This window comes from Macrobrachium nipponense, chromosome 5 (genome assembly GCF_015104395.2).
Source record: "Macrobrachium nipponense isolate FS-2020 chromosome 5, ASM1510439v2, whole genome shotgun sequence".
Taxonomy (NCBI): domain Eukaryota; kingdom Metazoa; phylum Arthropoda; class Malacostraca; order Decapoda; family Palaemonidae; genus Macrobrachium; species Macrobrachium nipponense.
The window spans coordinates 29,184,330-29,202,782 of record NC_061107.1 but is presented as its reverse complement, the minus strand read 5'-3'; the positions used below and the strand labels follow the sequence as shown (position 1 = coordinate 29,202,782).

At 35.4% G+C, this 18,453-nt stretch overlaps 6 non-coding genes across 6 annotated transcripts; all 6 read left to right on the top strand.

The window, feature by feature from the left end:
• The first annotated feature begins 2,477 nt into the window (after window positions 1–2,477).
• On the top strand, window positions 2,478–2,550 carry Trnaa-agc (transfer RNA alanine (anticodon AGC)). The gene has a single exon. It is a non-coding gene; the product is annotated as a tRNA-Ala (tRNA).
• Window positions 2,551–7,631: 5,081 nt separating this feature from the next.
• On the top strand, window positions 7,632–7,704 carry Trnaa-agc (transfer RNA alanine (anticodon AGC)). The gene has a single exon. It is a non-coding gene; the product is annotated as a tRNA-Ala (tRNA).
• A 1,088-nt stretch (window positions 7,705–8,792) lies between these two features.
• Trnaa-agc (transfer RNA alanine (anticodon AGC)) lies at window positions 8,793–8,865 on the top strand. The gene has a single exon. It is a non-coding gene; the product is annotated as a tRNA-Ala (tRNA).
• A 3,231-nt stretch (window positions 8,866–12,096) lies between these two features.
• Trnaa-agc (transfer RNA alanine (anticodon AGC)) lies at window positions 12,097–12,169 on the top strand. Its single transcript has one exon. It is a non-coding gene; the product is annotated as a tRNA-Ala (tRNA).
• A 1,207-nt stretch (window positions 12,170–13,376) lies between these two features.
• Window positions 13,377–13,449, top strand: Trnaa-agc (transfer RNA alanine (anticodon AGC)). The gene has a single exon. It is a non-coding gene; the product is annotated as a tRNA-Ala (tRNA).
• Window positions 13,450–18,170: 4,721 nt separating this feature from the next.
• On the top strand, window positions 18,171–18,243 carry Trnaa-agc (transfer RNA alanine (anticodon AGC)). Its single transcript has one exon. It is a non-coding gene; the product is annotated as a tRNA-Ala (tRNA).
• The last annotated feature ends 210 nt before the right edge of the window (window positions 18,244–18,453 follow it).

Here is an 18,453-nt window from a genome sequence, read left to right as displayed (position 1 = left end):
TAATAAATAGTCATTATTTTCAATAAAACCTTTATTAATAATGAAGGTTTTCTTCCAGCAAATAATAATAAATAGTCATTATTTTCAATAAAGCCTTTATTCATGAAGGTTTTCTTCCAGCAAATAATAATAAATAGTCATTATTTTCAATAAAATTTGTATTAATGAAGGTTTTCTTCCAGAAAATAATAATAAATATTCATTATTTTCAATAAAACCTTTATTAATAATGAAGGTTTTCTTCCAGCAAATAATAATAAATAGTCATTATTTTCAATAAAACCTGTATTCATGAAGGCTTCCTTCCAGCAAATAATAATAAATATTCATTATTTTCAATAAAACCTGTATTAATGAAGGTTTTCTTCCAGCAAATAATAATAAATAGTCATTATTTTCAATAAAACCTTTATTAATAATGAAGGGTTTCTTCCAGCAAATAATAATAAATAGTCATTATTTTCAATAAAACCTTTATTAATAATGAAGGGTTTCTTCCAGCAAATAATAATAAATAGTCATTATTTTCAATAAAACCTTTATTAATAATGAAGGTTTTCTTCCAGCAAATTAATAATAAAAAAATAGTCATTATTTTCAATAAAGCCTTTATTCATGAAGGTTTTCTTCCAGCAAATAATAATAGATATTCATCATTTTCCAATTAAAGCCTTTATTCATGAAGGTTTTTTCCAGCAAATAATAATTAAATAGTCATTATTTTCAATAAACCTTTAATTCCATGAAGGTTTTCTTCAGCAAAATAATTAATAAATAGTCATTATTTTCAATAAAAACCTGTATTAATGAAGGTTTATTTTCTTTTCAGCAAAAATAATAAAATAAAGTCCATTTATTTTCAATAAAACCTTTATTAATGAAGGTTTTCTTCCAGCAAATAATAATAAATAGTCATTATTTTCAATAAAACCTTTATTAATGAAGGGTTTTCTTCCAGCCAAATTAATAATAAAATAGCAATAATTTAAATAAAACCTTTAATTAATAATGAAGGTTTTATTCCAGGCAAAATAATAATAAATAGTATTTATTTTTCAATAAAGCCCTTTATTTCCATTTGAAGGTTTTCTTCCAGCAAATAAAATATGATAGGTTTTCATCATTTCAATAGCCTTTATTCATGAAGGTTTTCTCCAGCAATAATAAATAGTCATTATTTTTTCAATAAAGCCTTTATTATGAAGGTTTCTTTCCCAAAAATAATAAATAAATAGTTTTCATTTAATTTCAAATAAGCCTTTATTCATGAAGGATAAAAACCTGTATTATCATTTTGGAAGAAGACCTCTTTTAAACAAATTCTGCGGAATAAAATGGCGGAATAATGCCAACACCGGCGACAACCCCTGCTTGACCTGGACCTGAGATCGGCCATTCCAGTACGCCAATTTACGGATAATACCAGTATTGACAGCAAAACCCTGTTCTTAATAAAATATCACATTCCGCATTACTTAGATTTCTCCCAATATGAATACCGGCCAATTGTTAAGAAGTATCGCTGAGCCAGAGAAGCAAGTAATAAGAAAAGTAGAAAAGATAACATATAAGATCAAGTCGCTGAAATCTGCCATTTTATTCAACATTATTATTATTATTATTATTATTATTATTATTATTATGTTATCTATCTATTTTTTTTTTTTTTTTTGCTGAGGTGCGGGACCCTCACAGGCATGGGGTCCTAGGCCATGGTCTGCTCAGCCCACCCCTCCCCCCACCCCTAATTCCCCCACTGCAAGGGGCTCGCAAGCTCATCCCAAACTACCAGTTGAAGCGAAGGCAAACTTTTAGGAAGAGATTTAAAGGTCGGAGAAACCAACATTATAACTCTTCCTCTTCCTTCCAGAAATCAAAATCCCATCCTTATTAAAACCGTTTCCACATACGTCCCGTAACTAATCAACAAACAAAAATATGTTCACTGATATGAAAAACACAATTGTTTTGGAAGGTATGTATACGAAGTAGGCGAGGCAAGGACAAGAAATTACTAGAAATATTCAGGAAACAATTCACCTTTTGACCTTCGAAAGATGGAAGCTCATTAGATAAATTTTTTTTACAGTTTAAAAATAATATAACGTTAATTTCTCTCTCTCTCTCTCTCTCTCTCTCCTTCACATATTGTATTCTTCTATAAATATTCAACCACGTATTTCATAAGTAAATCAATCCATGACAAAGTTACGGCTACATAAGTAGCACATGTATGATGCGTATATATATATATCAAAATGTTCACTTGTTAGAGCGATGTAGTGTGGAATTTTGGACACTAGAAACAATAACTTGAACATATGCAAGAAAACTGGACTATATGCCAAGAACGTCGGAGAGAGGAATGTTTGGCAACCAACTACAAAAGACATGGTAGTCGAAGTCGAGACCTGGTTTAAGTGTTCCCACCATTAAAAGGTAGCCAAAATTTTCCCACTGGCAGTGTTGTTCCCACAGGGGATGTAGCTCAAATGGTAGAGCGCTCGCTTAGCATGTGAGAGGTACGGGGATCGATACCCCGCATCTCCAGGATGGCTTTTGCTTGCAAGAAATGTACAGATTAGGTCGGATAATTTAACATTAGGCAGTACTTCCTAATCATCAAAAATAGTGTAAATGTCGTCCCAGATTTACTAAGAAAAATGATAGCTGGTCACTCACGACAACAGGATGAAAAGTATGTGAGTGGATGTTTCATGCACAATGTCTGCAACTGCACTGTTAGGACTCTTATTCTTAACCTATAACTTCATGACTGAAAATTGAGCTGTTGTCGTTTGCCATTTTCTTTAAAAGAGATTTATGTATATGTTAATAATCTCTGAGGCCACTTCCCAAAAGGTTTATATACACATATATATGAATACATATCATATATATATATATATATATATATATGTATATACATATATATGTATATATATAGAGGTATATATATTTTTATATATATATATATATATAAATATATATTATAGTATATATATATATATATATAATAGAGATTATATATATATGTATAGTTGATGTATTATATATATATATAATATATAGATATATAATATATATATATATATAATATATATATATATATATATATACACCATCAATATACAGGGGGTCCTCGGAGTGACGAGTTGATCTCGTTCTTAAGATGCGTCATATCACGATTTTCAGCGTAAGTTGGAACATTAAAAAATACCACATGATTTAATGTAAATACCTATCAATAACAACGAGAGAACAATTCCTTACCTTTATTAATTTGATTGGCTTGCACACTGGAGAGGAAGCTGCGGTGCTGGAGAGACTGGGGGAGGTTAGTGAAGAGAAAAAGAACCTCCAGAAGATGCTGGAGATGCTGAGGCAGGTGATTCTTGAGGTGAGGCAGAACATACTACTGGAGATGCTGAGGCAGGTGATTCTTGAGGTGAGGCAGAACATACTACTGGAGATGCTGGGGCAGTGAGTCTTTAGGTGAGGCAGAACCTACAGAAGGTTGCTGGAGATTGCTGGGGGCAGGTGAGTCTGGGTTAGCTGAACATTCAGACAAGGTGGCTGGAAGATTGTGGGGCAGGCGAGTCTGGATTAGCAGGGCAGCTGAGGTAGAGGGTACAGGATCTCTTGCAGGCCTCTCTACCTTCTTAAAATACTGCTCCAGGTTAGTCTGAACAGAGAGCGACCTCTTTTCATCCAAGATCTTGTAACACTGCATCAAATCCATGACGCCTCTGGAAACCCTAGTGAACCTGTCCAAGTTGGGATCCTGAGCCTCAAAAGTTGACAATGCTTGCTGCAACTCTGCAAAACCTCTTGTCAAGTCCTGCCTTGTGAAAGCCTTAGGCTCTGGGGTGGGTGCTTCTTCTTCTTCCTCTATCATCTGCTTCTCCAGTTGTATCAGGTCCTCAGCAGATAACTCCTCGCCATGAGACTCCAGCAGCTCTGTAACATCATCAACCTCCATCTCCAAATTGATTTCCCTACTCAGGGCAACAACGTTCTTGACAACTTGCTGAACTGTGTCCTCAAACCCATGGAAATCATTCACAAATTGAGGACAAATTTTCTTCCAGACACCATTCATGTTTGTTTGCTTAACCTCCTCCTAGGAATTAGCAATGTTCTTTACAGCATCAAGGATGTTGTAGGATTTCCAAAAGTCCTTCAGAGTCAAGTCCTTCTTGGTTTCAGTTGCCTGTAAAGCCATAGCAATTGTCCTTCATAGGTAGTAGGCCTTGAACGAAGCAATCACTCCTTGGTCCATAGGCTGTAAAAGGGCCGTGGTATTAGGTGGAAGGTAAACCACCTTGACATTAGGGTTGAAGTCTCCCAGCTGGGCAGGGTGTCCAGGGGCATTGTCCAGCACTAGCAACACCTTAAAGGGGATACCCTTGGAGGCGCAATACCGCTCCACACTTGGAACAAAATGGTTTACGAACCAGTCCTCAAACACTGCAAGTGTCACCCATGCCTTCTTGTTGGACTTCCAAATTACTGGTAGTTGACCCTTCCAAATGCCCTTGAGTGCCCTTGGATTTTTAGCCTGATACACCAACAAGGGCTTCAGTTTGAAGTCGCCAGCAGCATTACCCCCAAGAAGTAAAGTTAGCCTCTCCTTGCTGGCTTTATGACCGGGTCCTGACTTCTCCTCCTTGGCGATGTAAGTGCGGTTAGGCATACGCTTCCAAAAAAAACCTGTCTCGTCTACGTTAAACACTTGCTGAGCAGAATAACCCCCCTCCTTAATTATCTCAGACAACGCTTTAGGAAATTCACTCGCTGCTTTCTCATCCCCACTAGCAGCTTCACCTTGCACTTTAAGGTTATGGTAATTGGCCCGAGCCTTAAATCGCAAAACCCACCCCTACTAGCCACAAACTCTTCACTTTCACTTCCCTCCCCCTTTTCTTTTTTCAACGCTTCAAACAATCTTTTCTCCTTCTCCTGAATCACCACAAGGCTGACTGGGATACGCCGTTGATTTTGGTCTTCCAACCAAAGCACCAATAACCTTTCCATTTCAATTATTAGACCACTACGCTGCTTAGTTATCACTTTCGCTTTCATAGGAGCAGATCCTTTCACATGTTCAACGATGCGCTCTTTATCTTTGATATGGTAGCAACGGTCGAACGGCTAAGGCCAAGCGAGCGGCCAATGTTTGTTGGCATTTCTCCCTTCTCAGATCGCTTTATAATGTCCACTTTAATTTCCATGGTGATGGCCTTTCTTTTCTTCGATGCACTACCATCAGAAGAGTCCGCCTTGCGCTTGGGAGCCATAACAAAGAGCAAAAAGTTACAAAAACGATACAACACGAGGGAGAGAGAGGCAGTGTAAACAACCAAAATGGCGTATGGGCGAGGAATGAGCGTAGCGAAGCGACGCCGTCCTCTCCCCCACAAAGCGCATTCTTCCGCCGTGCGCCCGGAACCTAGTTCGCGTTTGTTTACGTCGCTTACGACGCTAAACCGCGTAAGACGGAACGACGCAAAATATTTATTTTTATATTTTTTATGGGGGCGCGTCCGTAACCACGAAACATCGTAAGTCGAGGACCGGCGTAACCTGAGGACTTACTGTACATATATATATATATATATATATATATATATAGATATATATATATATATATATATATATCTATATATATATTAGAATATATATTATAATTACATAATATATATATTATATTATATATATATATATATAGATACTATATATATATAATATCTATATATATATATTATACTATATATAGAATTATTATATTATTATATAGTAATATATATATTTATATATATATACCTATTATAAGATATAGATATATATAGTATATATATATATATTATATATTATATATATATAGATATAGTCAAAGTTAAATTACTGTATCCGTGTTCTAATATGTTGTAGGATATATATATATATCATATATATATATATATATATCTATATATATATATATATATATATATATATATATATATATATATATATATATTATATATATACACATCACTAAGGAGAAGGACAAAAGACTTCCTAAGAGGGTCAATTTATTCCCGACGTTTCGTAATGTCTTCATTACATTTTCGAGGGCTGTACAAAATTACAATAAAGTTAAGAACTTGAAGTTTAAAAATAAAAGTTGCACAATCATTAGAAACTTAAAATATTAAAAAGAACAACTAAAAGGACACCTTTAAAAAACACAAAATGTAAAATAAACAGGACAAAAAATTATCAAAATAAGTAAAAAAGAAAAAAAAATATTCAAAAGTCAAGCAAAACTGGACCAACCTATTCAGCGGCAATGCCAAGACTGGAGATAAAAGGAAGAAACTAAGAGAGGTACAGTGTGCCAGCAGAGGTTTGGCTGTTCAACAAGGGGACGAGTCGTTTGATCATTAACGATTCTAAAATTGTCAAATCGTGGCTGTTAGAAGCTCATCCTACAATTGTAAAGTCCTTGTTTTCAATGGAGGTTTTACATATTTTAGAATGATTTTTAATATTATAACTCTGGGTTTGCAATTTTGCTGCCTGCCCTATAGCTTATTCCACGATGTGAATCTATGTGTACCTTTAGAAGCCTCCTGGTGGATCCAATATAAGTTCCTAAATTATATTTAGTACAATTATAGCTAAATACACACCCGGAGGACATATAAGGGCACTAACGATCTTTAAACTTGAATAATGACCCAATGGTAACAGGATTAATGGGAATCAAATGAACCTTAATAGCTCCAAACTTACTTTGGATATGTTGGGAAAATGTTTTTCTACAAGTATCTTCCAATAAAAAAGGGAACTTAGCATAAACATTCAGTTTAAGAATATTAAAATTTGTAGTTTTTAGGGAGAAGTACTTGCCTAGAAGCGAGCAAAGTGTCTAGACAAGTACTTCTCCCTAAAAAAAAAAACTATAAATTTTAATGTTCCTAAACTGAATTCTTATGCTAAGTTCCCTTTTTTATTGGATGATACTTTCAGAAAAATATTTTCCCAACAGATCCAAAATAAGTTTGAAGCTATCAAGATTCATTTGATTCCCATTAATCCTGTTACCATTGGGTCATTATTTATTTATTTGTTTGCCAAAGACTTCATCAGTGCTCTAGTATTATTCAAGAAAGATAACATTTTAAGACAGGGTGATTTTCAGAAACCCTACTAGGATTAAAGAAAGTAGGGCTTTGGGGATTTATGATCTTGACAGGGTATATATTAATAAATCCAAGGAAATGAGAATTTGGCAGCATTCACTTGAGGTTTGCCAGACTCTAAAATGACTCATAATGGATTATCAACATTACCAACCTTAAGCCAGTTTTTGTTATTTGTGGGGCGATATAATTGCTGATCAAAGTGTCTGGCACCCTTGAAAGAGTATAAAAATGCATCTCAATTTTCAATGTTATCATAAGTTTCTAAAAAGTAATACTGGAAATAAGCAGCACTGACAGTTAAAGAATTATGAAATTAATTATATAATGAGAATACAAAAGTCCTGGTTATGAGCCAGTAGCATTAAGGGAAATATTTGGCAAGGAAGTGCGACAGACAGTGTTGCCAATCTTGTTCCCACTATCTAAAATGTTCCCACAGGGGATGTAGCTCAAATGGTAGAGCGCTCGCTTAGCATGTGAGAGGTACGGGGATCGATACCCCGCATCTCCAAAACAACTTCTATTTATGCTAGCAATCACTGTGACATTCAAGCTATGCCCTGTGTCACATGACTGTTGTAGTTGCCAGATTTTTCATTCACCTCTGGTCTCTTTAGAAAGTTAGATTTCAATTCTTTAAAGTTACAAGGTATTATCCATTACTATTTTTCTTGAAAAACAATCCATTTCTTATACATAATATATGTTAAAGAAGGTTTACCTAAATATTGTCAGCAGGACTGTATCTAGCAGTTCCAATTCATATACCATTTATGAAAAATATATGAAAAAAATTGTAAAATTGTATGCAAGAAATTTGAAAATTCAAAAAATGCAGACATTCAGAATAGTTTTTTTCACTTTAAAATGGAGATAAAGATTAGAAACAAGCAAGCAATATTCATAAACATGTACTGGTGTTTTGGTTATTAACATTGGTTACCATCTTTGTTGTTCTTATGCCAGAGATTCTATTCATAATTAAATATTATTCATGAAAGCCCAAGTTTTAAGTTAAGGCTATTACTAAATACCCCAAATGATATTAAGAAAAAGTGTACTATCAGTGTTTTATGGCACTGGCAGGGTAACAGAATTTCAAGGGAATGGCAATTTAGCACACAACTTTCTACATGGTACTACATAATCCAAACATCCACTTTAAATTTTGAACTGCAAGTGAACACTGCTGACTCAGGAGGTGTCAACTGAAAGTTATGCTTGTAATGCTAATGTATTATATAACATAAAAATTGCTTGGAGTGTTGTGTCATTAACGAAAATTACTTGTAAAATATGGCACATAATCTAACAAATACCCAACAGAACAAAATATATGAGCTTGGGGTATGAAAGTTTCTGATACTTTTCAATGTTTATACCAGAACATCTTAATTTTGTCTATTTCCTTACTTTCGTAAATAACTCACAAAAATGAATTAATAGAAAGGTGCAACATTTGAATTTGATGAAAATATGGTGATAATTTTATTGAAATAAGAGAGGAAAAATAATCCTTGTTATGAACCGACAGCATCAAGAGGCATAAATGGCAACCAAGTGCAAGAGACAGTGTTGCCAATCCTGGTCACACTGTCAGGGGATGTAGCTCAAATGGTAGAGCGCTCGCTTAGCATGTGAGAGGTACGGGGATCGATACCCCGCATCTCCAGGACGACTTTTAACCATGAAAAATAACGGAACTGCAGCACATGTTATGGAGGAGTTATGTAGTTCCATTTGACAACGTCTGTGTGTGTGTGAGAGAGAGAGATAGAGAGTGTAATTGCTGTATTGATAGTAAACGACTGAATTGGCTGTTGGTGAGTTCTGGGTTGTCTGCTGTTGCAGCTGGAGTTAGGTGTTAGAGTTCTGTGTATTTAGAGTCTTTAGTCAGAATCAGTGATGGTCAGTAGTGTTGGCAGCGGTCTGTGAAGGCATTGAAAGTCAGTTGAGTTTTGTGTTTTGTTGTTTAGTTGATTAGGTTGATATCGTTGCTTTAGAGTTGTTGTGCTTGTGAATTTTTGTTGAGTTATTTGTGAATTCTTATGGTCGAGGGTTGTTATTGGTGAGCTGTTGTGATCCCTTGGTGTTGTTAGTGGGTGTGTGTGTTGCCTTTTTGTGTTGCTGTTTTTGTGTTGGTGGTTGGTTGTGCAGTGGTCTTTTGTTGTGGTTGTGTTCCTTGTTTGTTGTTGTGTTGTTGAGTTGTGGTTGAGTTCCTTGTTGTTTGCTGTGTTATTGAGTTGTGGTTGAGTTCCTTGTTGTTTGCTGTGTTGTTGAGTTGTGGTTGTGTTCCTTGTTTGTTGTTGTGTTGTTGAGTTGTGGGGTTGTGGTCCTTTGGTGTTGTGTTGTTGGGTTGTGGTCCTTGGTTGTTGTGATGTTGTTGAGTTGTGTGGTTATGGTTTTTGGTTTTGTCTTGTGTTTGTTAGTGTCTCAGCGACCTCGACCAGCGGACAGCACAGCATAGCCTGGAGTATCTGGAGTTGGGTAAGAACATGTGTTTTGAGAGTTTTTGTTTTTGGGTTTGTGTAGGTCAATTGTCCTGCATGTATTCTGTAGTGTGAAGAGGAAAGGGTGGGTTTGGCAGCTGGATTGATTAAGTCCATGTGGGGGGGATTTTGCCTGCTTGTATTTTAAGCTTGTGATCCCACCACAATGTTGTTCAAAACTTCATTGCTAATCACGAAGAACAGATTCATAATTGTGATGAAAAAACTGCAGTGGTTTGTAAGCATAAATATTTTCCATGACCACATCATGAAAAATGAGGCATACTATGATGGTGATCACTGTGTTATATGTTTCAACAAAAGCCAACACAATAAAATTTTTTATAGCATATAAAATCTGTTTAGTGTTCAGTACCTATGTGCGTGTATAATCAATAATTCATGTTTATTTGTGTATTTCTTTACTTCTAAGTATAAACAACACTAGTGAATAGGTGGAGAAGAAAAACATATAAATGTTAAGAAGTATGGAAGTAACTTTTGAACCATAAAGAAATATTTCTGCTATCAGCCAAGAGTATCAGGAGAAAATATTGTGCAACAAACCACACCAGACAGTGTTGCCAAAATTACTTGAAAAATATGGCAAGTAATCTAACCAACACCCAACAGAACAAGATGTATGAGATTGGGCTATGAGTGTTCCTGATACTTTTTAATGTGTAACCCATGAGAAATAATGAAACTGCAGCACATGCTGGTCAAAACTTCATTGTTAATCACGAAGAATATATTCACAATCGTGATGAAAAAAATTGCAGTGTTTTGTAAGTGTAATTGCATTCTATGACTACATCAGGCAAAATAATGCTTAATATGATGGTGATCAATGTGTCTTTTATATGTTACAGCTAAAGCCAACAAAAATAAGATCTTTTTATAGCATGTAACAACACTAGTGAATAGGTGGAGAGGAACTATATCCAAATGTAATTTTTGAACCCTAAGGAAATATTTCTGCTATTGTATATCAGGAGAAAACATTTAGCAACAGAGCACACCAGACAGTGTTGCCAATCTTGTTCCCACTAATTCTTGAGCATCTCACAGGGGATGTAGCTCAAATGGTAGAGCGCTCGCTTAGCATGTGAGAGGTACGGGGATCGATAACCCGCATCTCCAGAACGTCTTTTTCATGCAAGAGATATGGGTTTAATAAAAGATTTCATGACCTGATAACAACTTTTGTTTGTAAGAGATATGGACATAAAACAATCTTTCATGGCCTGAGAACGACTTTTGCTTACAACAGAATGGGTTTAAGGTAATCTTATATGACCAGAGAACGACTTTTGCTTGCAATAGAATGGGTTTGAAGCAATCTTTTATGACCTGAGAACGACTTTTGCTTGCAACAGAATGGGTTTAAAGGAATGTTTTATGACCAGAAAAAGACTTTTGCTTGCAATAAATTGAACTTAAAGCAATCTTCAATGACATGAAAACGACTTTTGCTTGCAATAGAATGGGTTTAAAGCAATCTTTTATGACCTGAGAACGACTTTTGCATGCAATAGAATGGGTTAGAGCAATCTTTTATGACTAGAGAACGATATTTGCTTACAACAGATTGGGTTTAAATCTATCTTTTAAGACCTGAGAATGACTTTTGCTTGCAATGGAATGGGTTTAAAGCAATCTTTTATGACCGTGAGAACGACTTTTGCTTGTAACAGAATGGGTTTAAAGCAATCTTTTATGACCTGAGACCGACTTTTGCTTGCAATTTCAAGGGAATGACAATTTAGCCCACAACATTCTGCATGGTGCTACATAATCCAAACATCCACTTCAAATATTGAACTGCAAGTGAACACTGCTGACTCAGGAGGTGTCAACTGAAAGTTATGCTTGTAATGCTAATGTATTACATAACATAAAAATTGCTTGGAGCATTGTGTCATTAACGAGAATTACTTGCAAAATATGGCACGTAATCTAACCAATACCCAACAGAGCAAGATGTATGAGATTTGGGTATGAGTGTTTTTTGATACTTTTTAATGTGTAACCCATGAGAAATAATGAAACTGCAGCACATGCTGGTCAAAACTTCATTGTTAATCACGAAGAATATATTCACAATTGTGATGAAAAAATTGCAGTGGTTTGTAAGTATACTTGCATTCTACGACTACATCAGGCAAAATAATGCTTAATATGATGGTGATCAATGTGTCATTTATATGTTACAGCAAAAGCCAACAAAAATAAGATCTTTTTATAGCATGTAACAATACTAGTGAATAGGTGGAGAGGAACTATATCCAAATGTAATTTTTGAACCCTAAGGAAATATTTCTGCTATTGTATATCAGGAGAAAACATTTGGCAACAGAGCACACCAGACAGTGTTGCCAATCTTGTTCCCACTAATTCTTGAGCATCTCACAGGGGATGTAGCTCAAATGGTAGAGCGCTCGCTTAGCATGTGAGAGGTACGGGGATCGATACCCCGCATCTCCAGAACGTCTTTTGCATGCAAGAGATATGGGTTTAATAAAAGATTTCGTGACCTGATAACTACTTGTGTTTGTAAGAGATACGGACATACAACAATCTTTCATGGCCTTAGAACGACTTTTGCTTACAACAGAATTTGTTTAAGGCAATATTATATGACCAGAGAACGACTTTTGCTTGCAACAGAATGGGTTTGAAGCAATCTTTTATGACCTGAGAACGACTTTTGCTTGCAACAGAATGGGTTTAAAGGAATGTTTTATGACCAGAGAAAGACTTTTGCTTGCAATAAATTGAACTTAAAGCAATCTTCAATGACATGAGAACGACCTTTGCTTGCAATAGAAAGGGATAAAGCAATCTTTTATGACCTGAGAACGACTTTTGTATGCAAAAGAATGGATTAATGCAATCTTTTATGACTAGAGAACGATTTCGGCTTGCAATAGATTGGGTTTAAAGCAATCTTTTAAGACCTGAGAACGACTTATGCTTGTAACAAAATGGGTTTAAGGCAATCTTTTATGTCCTGAGACCGAATTTTGCTTGCAATTTCAAGGGAATGACAATTTAGCCCACAACATTCTACATGGTACTACATAATCCAAACATCCACTTCAAATTTTGAACTGCAAGTGAACACTGCTGACTCAGGAGGTGTCAACTGAAAGTTATGCTAATGTATCACAGAACATAAAAATTGCTTGGAGCATTGTGTCATTTACGAAAATTACTTGTAAAATATGGCACGTAATCTAACCAATACCCAACAGAGCAAGATGTATGAGATTGGGGTATGAGTCTTTTTTGATACTTTTTAATGTGTAACTCATGAGAAATAATGAAACTACAGCACATGCTGGTCAAAACTTCATTGTTAATCACGAAGAATATATTTACAATTGTGATGAAAAAATTGCAGTGGTTTGTAAATATAATTGCATTCTATAACTACATCAGGCAAAATAATGCTTAATATGATGGTGATCAATGTGTCATTTATATATTACAGCAAAAGCCACCAAAAATAAGATCTTTTTATAGCATGTAACAACACTAGTGAATAGGTGGAGAGGAACTATATCCAAATGTAATTTTTGAACCCTAAGGAAATATTTCTGCAGTCGTATATCAGGAGAAAACATTTGGCAACAGAGCACACCAAACAGTGTTGCCAATCTTGTTCCCACTAATTCTTGAGCATCTCACAGGGGATGTAGCTCAAATGGTAGAGCGCTCGCTTAGCATGTGAGAGGTACGGGGATCGATACCCCGCATCTCCAGAACGTCTTTTGCATGCAAGAGATATGGGTTTAATAAAAGATTTCATGACCTGAAAACCACTTGTGTTTGTAAGAGATACGGACATACAAAAATATTTCATGGCCTTAGAACGACTTTTGCTTACAACAGAATTTGTTTGAGGCAATATTATTCGACCAGAGAATGACTTTTGCTTGCAATAGAATGGGTTTGAAGCATTCTTTTATGACCTGAGAACGACTTTTGTTTGCAACAGAATGGGTTTAAAGGAATGTTTTATGACCAGAGAAAGACTTTTGCTTGGAATAAATTGAACTTAAAGCAATCTTCAGTGACATGGGAAAGACTTTCGCTTGCAACAGAATGGGTTAAAGCAATCTTTTATGACCTGAGAACGATTTTTGCAGGCAAAAGAATGGCTTAAAGCAATCATTTATGACTAGTGAACGATTGTTGCTTTCAATAGATTGGGTTTAAAGCAATCTTTTAAGACCTGAGAACGACTTATGCTTGTAACAGAATGGGTTTAAAGCAATCTTTTATGACCTGAGACCGAATTTTGCTTGCAATTTCAAGGGAATGACAATTTAGCACACAACATTCTACATGGTACTACATAATCCAAACATCCACTTTAAATTTTGAACTGCAAGTGAATACTGCTGACTCAGGAGGTGTCAACTGAAAGTTATGCTTGTAATGCTAATGTATCACAAAACATAAGAATTGCTTGGAGCATTGTGTCATTTACAGAAATTACTTGTAAAATATGGCACGTAATCTAACCAATACCCAACAGAGCAAGATGTATGAGATTGGGTTATGAGTGTTCCTGATACTTTTTAATGTGTAACCCATGAGAAATAATGAAACTGCAATACATGCTGGTCAAAACTTCAGTGTTAATCACGAAGAATATATTCACAATTGTGATGAAAAAATTGCAGTGGTTTGTAAATATAATTGCATTCTATGACTACATCAGGCAAAATAATGCTTAATATGATGGTGATCAATATGTCATTTATATGTTACAGCAAAAGCCACCAAAAATAAGATCTTTTTATAGCATGTAACAACACTAGTGAATAGGTGGAGAGGAACTATATCCAAATGTAATTTTTGAACCCTAAGGAAATATTTATGCAGTCGTATATCAGGAGAAAACATTTGGCAACAGAGCACACCAGACAATGTTGCCAATCTTGTTCCCACTAATTCTTGAGCATCTCACAGGGGATGTAGCTCAAATGGTAGAGCGCTCGCTTAGCATGTGAGAGGTACGGGGATTGATACCCCGCATCTCCAGAACGTCTTTTGCATGCAAGAGATATGGGTTTAATAAAAGATTTCATGACCTGAGAACTATTTTTGTTTGTAAGAGATATGGACATAAAACAATTTTTCATGGCCTGAGAACGACTTTTGCTTACAACACAACGGGTTTTAGGCAATCTTATGACCAGGGAACGACTTTTGCTTGCAATAGAATGGGTTTGAAGCAATCTTTTATGACCTGAGAACGACTTTTGCTTGCAACAGAATGGGTTAAAAGGAATGTTTTATGACCAGAGAAAGACTTTTGCTTGCAATAAATTGAACTTAAAGCAATCTTTAATAACATGAGAACGACTTTCGTTTGCAACAGAATGGGTTTAAAGCAATCTTTTATGACATGAGAACGACCTGAACGACCTCTGCTTGCAATAAATTGAACTTAAAGCAATCGTTTATGACTAGAGAACGACTTTTGCTTGCAATAGAATGGGTTTAAAGTAATCTTTTATGACCTGAGAACGTCCTTTGCTTGCAATAGAATGGGTTTAAAGCAATCTTTTATGACCTGAAAACGAGTTTTGCTCACAACAGAATGGGTTTAAAGCAATCTTTTATGACCTGAGAATGACCTTTGCTTGCAATAGAATGGGTTTAAAGCAATCTTTTATTACCTGAGAACAACTTTTGTTCGCAACAGAATGGGTTGAAAGCAATCTTTTATGACCTGAGAACGACCTTTGCTGTCAATAGAATGGGTTGAAAGCAATCTTTTATGACCTGAGAACGACCTTTGCTTGCAATAGAATGGGTTGAAAGCAATCTTTTTTGAAGCTTGCAATAGAATGGGTTGAAAGCAATCTTTTATGACCTGAGAACGACCTTTGCTTGCAATAGAATGGGTTGAAAGCAATCTTTTATGACCTGAGAACGACATTTGCTTGCAATAGAATGGGTTGAAAGCAATCTTTTATGACCTGAGAACGACTTTTGCTTGCAATAGAATGGGTTGAAAGCAATCTTTTATGACCTGAGAACGACATTTGCTTGCAATAGAATGGGTTGAAAGCAATCTTTTATGACCTGAGAACGACCTTTGCTTGCAATAGAATGGGTTTGATAGCAATATTTTATTACCTGAGAACGACCTTTGCTTGCAATAGAATGGGTTGAAAGCAATCTTTTATGAACTGAGAACGACCTTTGCTTGCAATAGAATGGGTTGAAAGCAATCTGTTATGGCCTGAGAACGACCTTTGCTTGCAATAGAATGGGTTGAAAGCAATCTTTTTTTATCTGAGAACGAACTTCGCTTGCAATAGAATGGGTTGAAAGCAATCTTTTATGACCTGAGAACGACATTTGCTTGCAATAGAATGGGTTGAAAGCAATCTTTTATGACCTGAGAACGACCTTTGCTTGCAATAGAATGGGTTGAAAGTAATCTTTTATGACCTGAGAACGACCTTTGCTTGCAATAGAACGGGTTTGATAGCAATCTTTTATGACCTGAGAACGACCTTTGCTTGCAATAGAACAGGTTTGATAGCAATCTTTTATGACCTGAGAACGACCTTTGCTTGCAATAAAATGGGTTGAAAGCAATCTTTTATGACCTGAGAACGACCTTTGCTTGCAATTGAATGGGTTTAAAGAATCTTTTATGACATGAGAACGACCTTTGCTTGCAATAAATTGAACTTGAAGCAATCGTTTATGACCTGAGAATGACTTCTGCTTGCAAGGGATCTGGGTTTAAAGCAATCTTTTATGACCTGAGAAAGAAAATTAGGTATCTGAGCTCCACTGTGAGTCATCTATCTGTGGTACTCATTTGCCGAAGCTCCAGTTACTCCAGTATTTTTATCAAATTATTCTGAAAAGGGTTTAACATTTTGGAACAAATTGATGTTAAAAAAATGTCCAATTCGCTGTGTTTTTCGACGCGTTACGCTGTAAAAAGTTTCTTAAATATAGTCAAGAGATATAGAGAATTAATATTCCTGTGTTTCAATTTATGCGATATTTATCTAGGATGTATAGAAGATTCAAAGCTTAATGTAATTTTTTTTTTTAAATATGCGTCGTTTAGAACCATTCAGTTGCTCTGATTGACAACAAAAGGGAATATTGGGTCACTGATTAAATTAGAAGATAAGAATCTAAAAGTAAGGTAATCTGATCCTCCCAGACTTCGCTGTAAGGAGACTTGTCTGATGACCTTGATATTCTCAAAACGTATACTTGTTCAGAATTAACCATAAATTCATCCTCCTTTTTGCTTCTTTGATTTGTCTTATGTTATGTTCTTTTTCCTTATTGTGTAGAATCATCTATATTATGTATACAGCGACAAAATAGTAATCAACGAAAATCTTCATCACCAAATGAAATAAAAAGTTTAGATAAAAAAATTAGTTTTATTTTGAAAATAACGAAAATTTAACTTCTAAATCCATCAACCGTTCTATTTTAATCACTCCTGATCCTGTTCTCTAAAAAAAACATGAATATTTCAGACACTGAAATGATTCCTCTACAAATTTGAACATATTTTAAACCTCAAGGTCATTAATATTTTAACTCGGTTCTTGTTCGAATATCATTTGGTATTCCCCTTTACTCCAATACAAAACCATATATCTTATGGAAAACTTAACAGCTTTTAAAAGCTAGTGGGAAAAGAATAAAATAAGCAACACATACGAATTACAAAATATTCAAAGAGCTACTTTTGACCGAGGGAAACTGGTTTCTGAAATCTGATGTACAACAAAACTCTTGGTAGCAATTTTGCTTATAGCTCTCTCTCTCTCTCTCTCTCTCAGTTGTATTTACTTCCTTTTTAACTTGCTATTGTGTTCCTTGTATTTATTTCCTTTTTAATTTGCTATTGTGTTCTACACGTTCTTCTTTAAAATGCTTTCCAATCACCTAAGAACTAAAATGATAACCTTCAGCCTGGAAGATAGCGGGGAAATTTCAGGAGCAGAAAACTACTTGTGATTAAGCAGTTAGATAATGAGCTGCATTTGCAATGTATATAATATTTGGAAGACAAACCAATCCCTGACGTTTATTGGTCATACCACAAACGAGGAAACTCTTAAAACGAGAGGAATACAGTGTGATACATTTGCATATAGTAAACCCTCAGCTAACATTTACTCCTATTCTAAAATACATTCTCTTATATTTAACCTGTGATTCAAATAAATACTCATGGCATTCAATTCTTGATAATCTCCCAATTCAGTTTGTAACGCATTTATTGAACTCCAAGCCTCTGTACAAATATGTTGACAATGATCCCAAATTAGCCGAGATGCTTACAGCTCTATCATGATCATCAAACAACAAGATTATGTGACTTTATGTGCCAGTGCATTCCGGGGAAAATTGCTTGGGAACCCACGCGATCTACACTGCCGTCGAACTGGTTCCCACCGTCCTCAATATTCCTTCAGGGGATGTAGCTCAAATGGTAGAGCGCTCGCTTAGCATGTGAGAGGTACGGGGATCGATACCCCGCATCTCCAGGGGAATTTTTCATAGGAAATTGAATGATGTACTTGTTTGTAACAACAAATGTCCATTTAATATCTAATTCGCTCTACCTCGGAATTAATATATTTTCATATATGTTTAACCGAAGGGGAATTTTTTCTCGATAATAGTATTGCCAGCTGACGGGCACGAACCTGTCGGCCGGCAATTCTATTATCGAGAAAAATTCCCCTTTGGTTAAA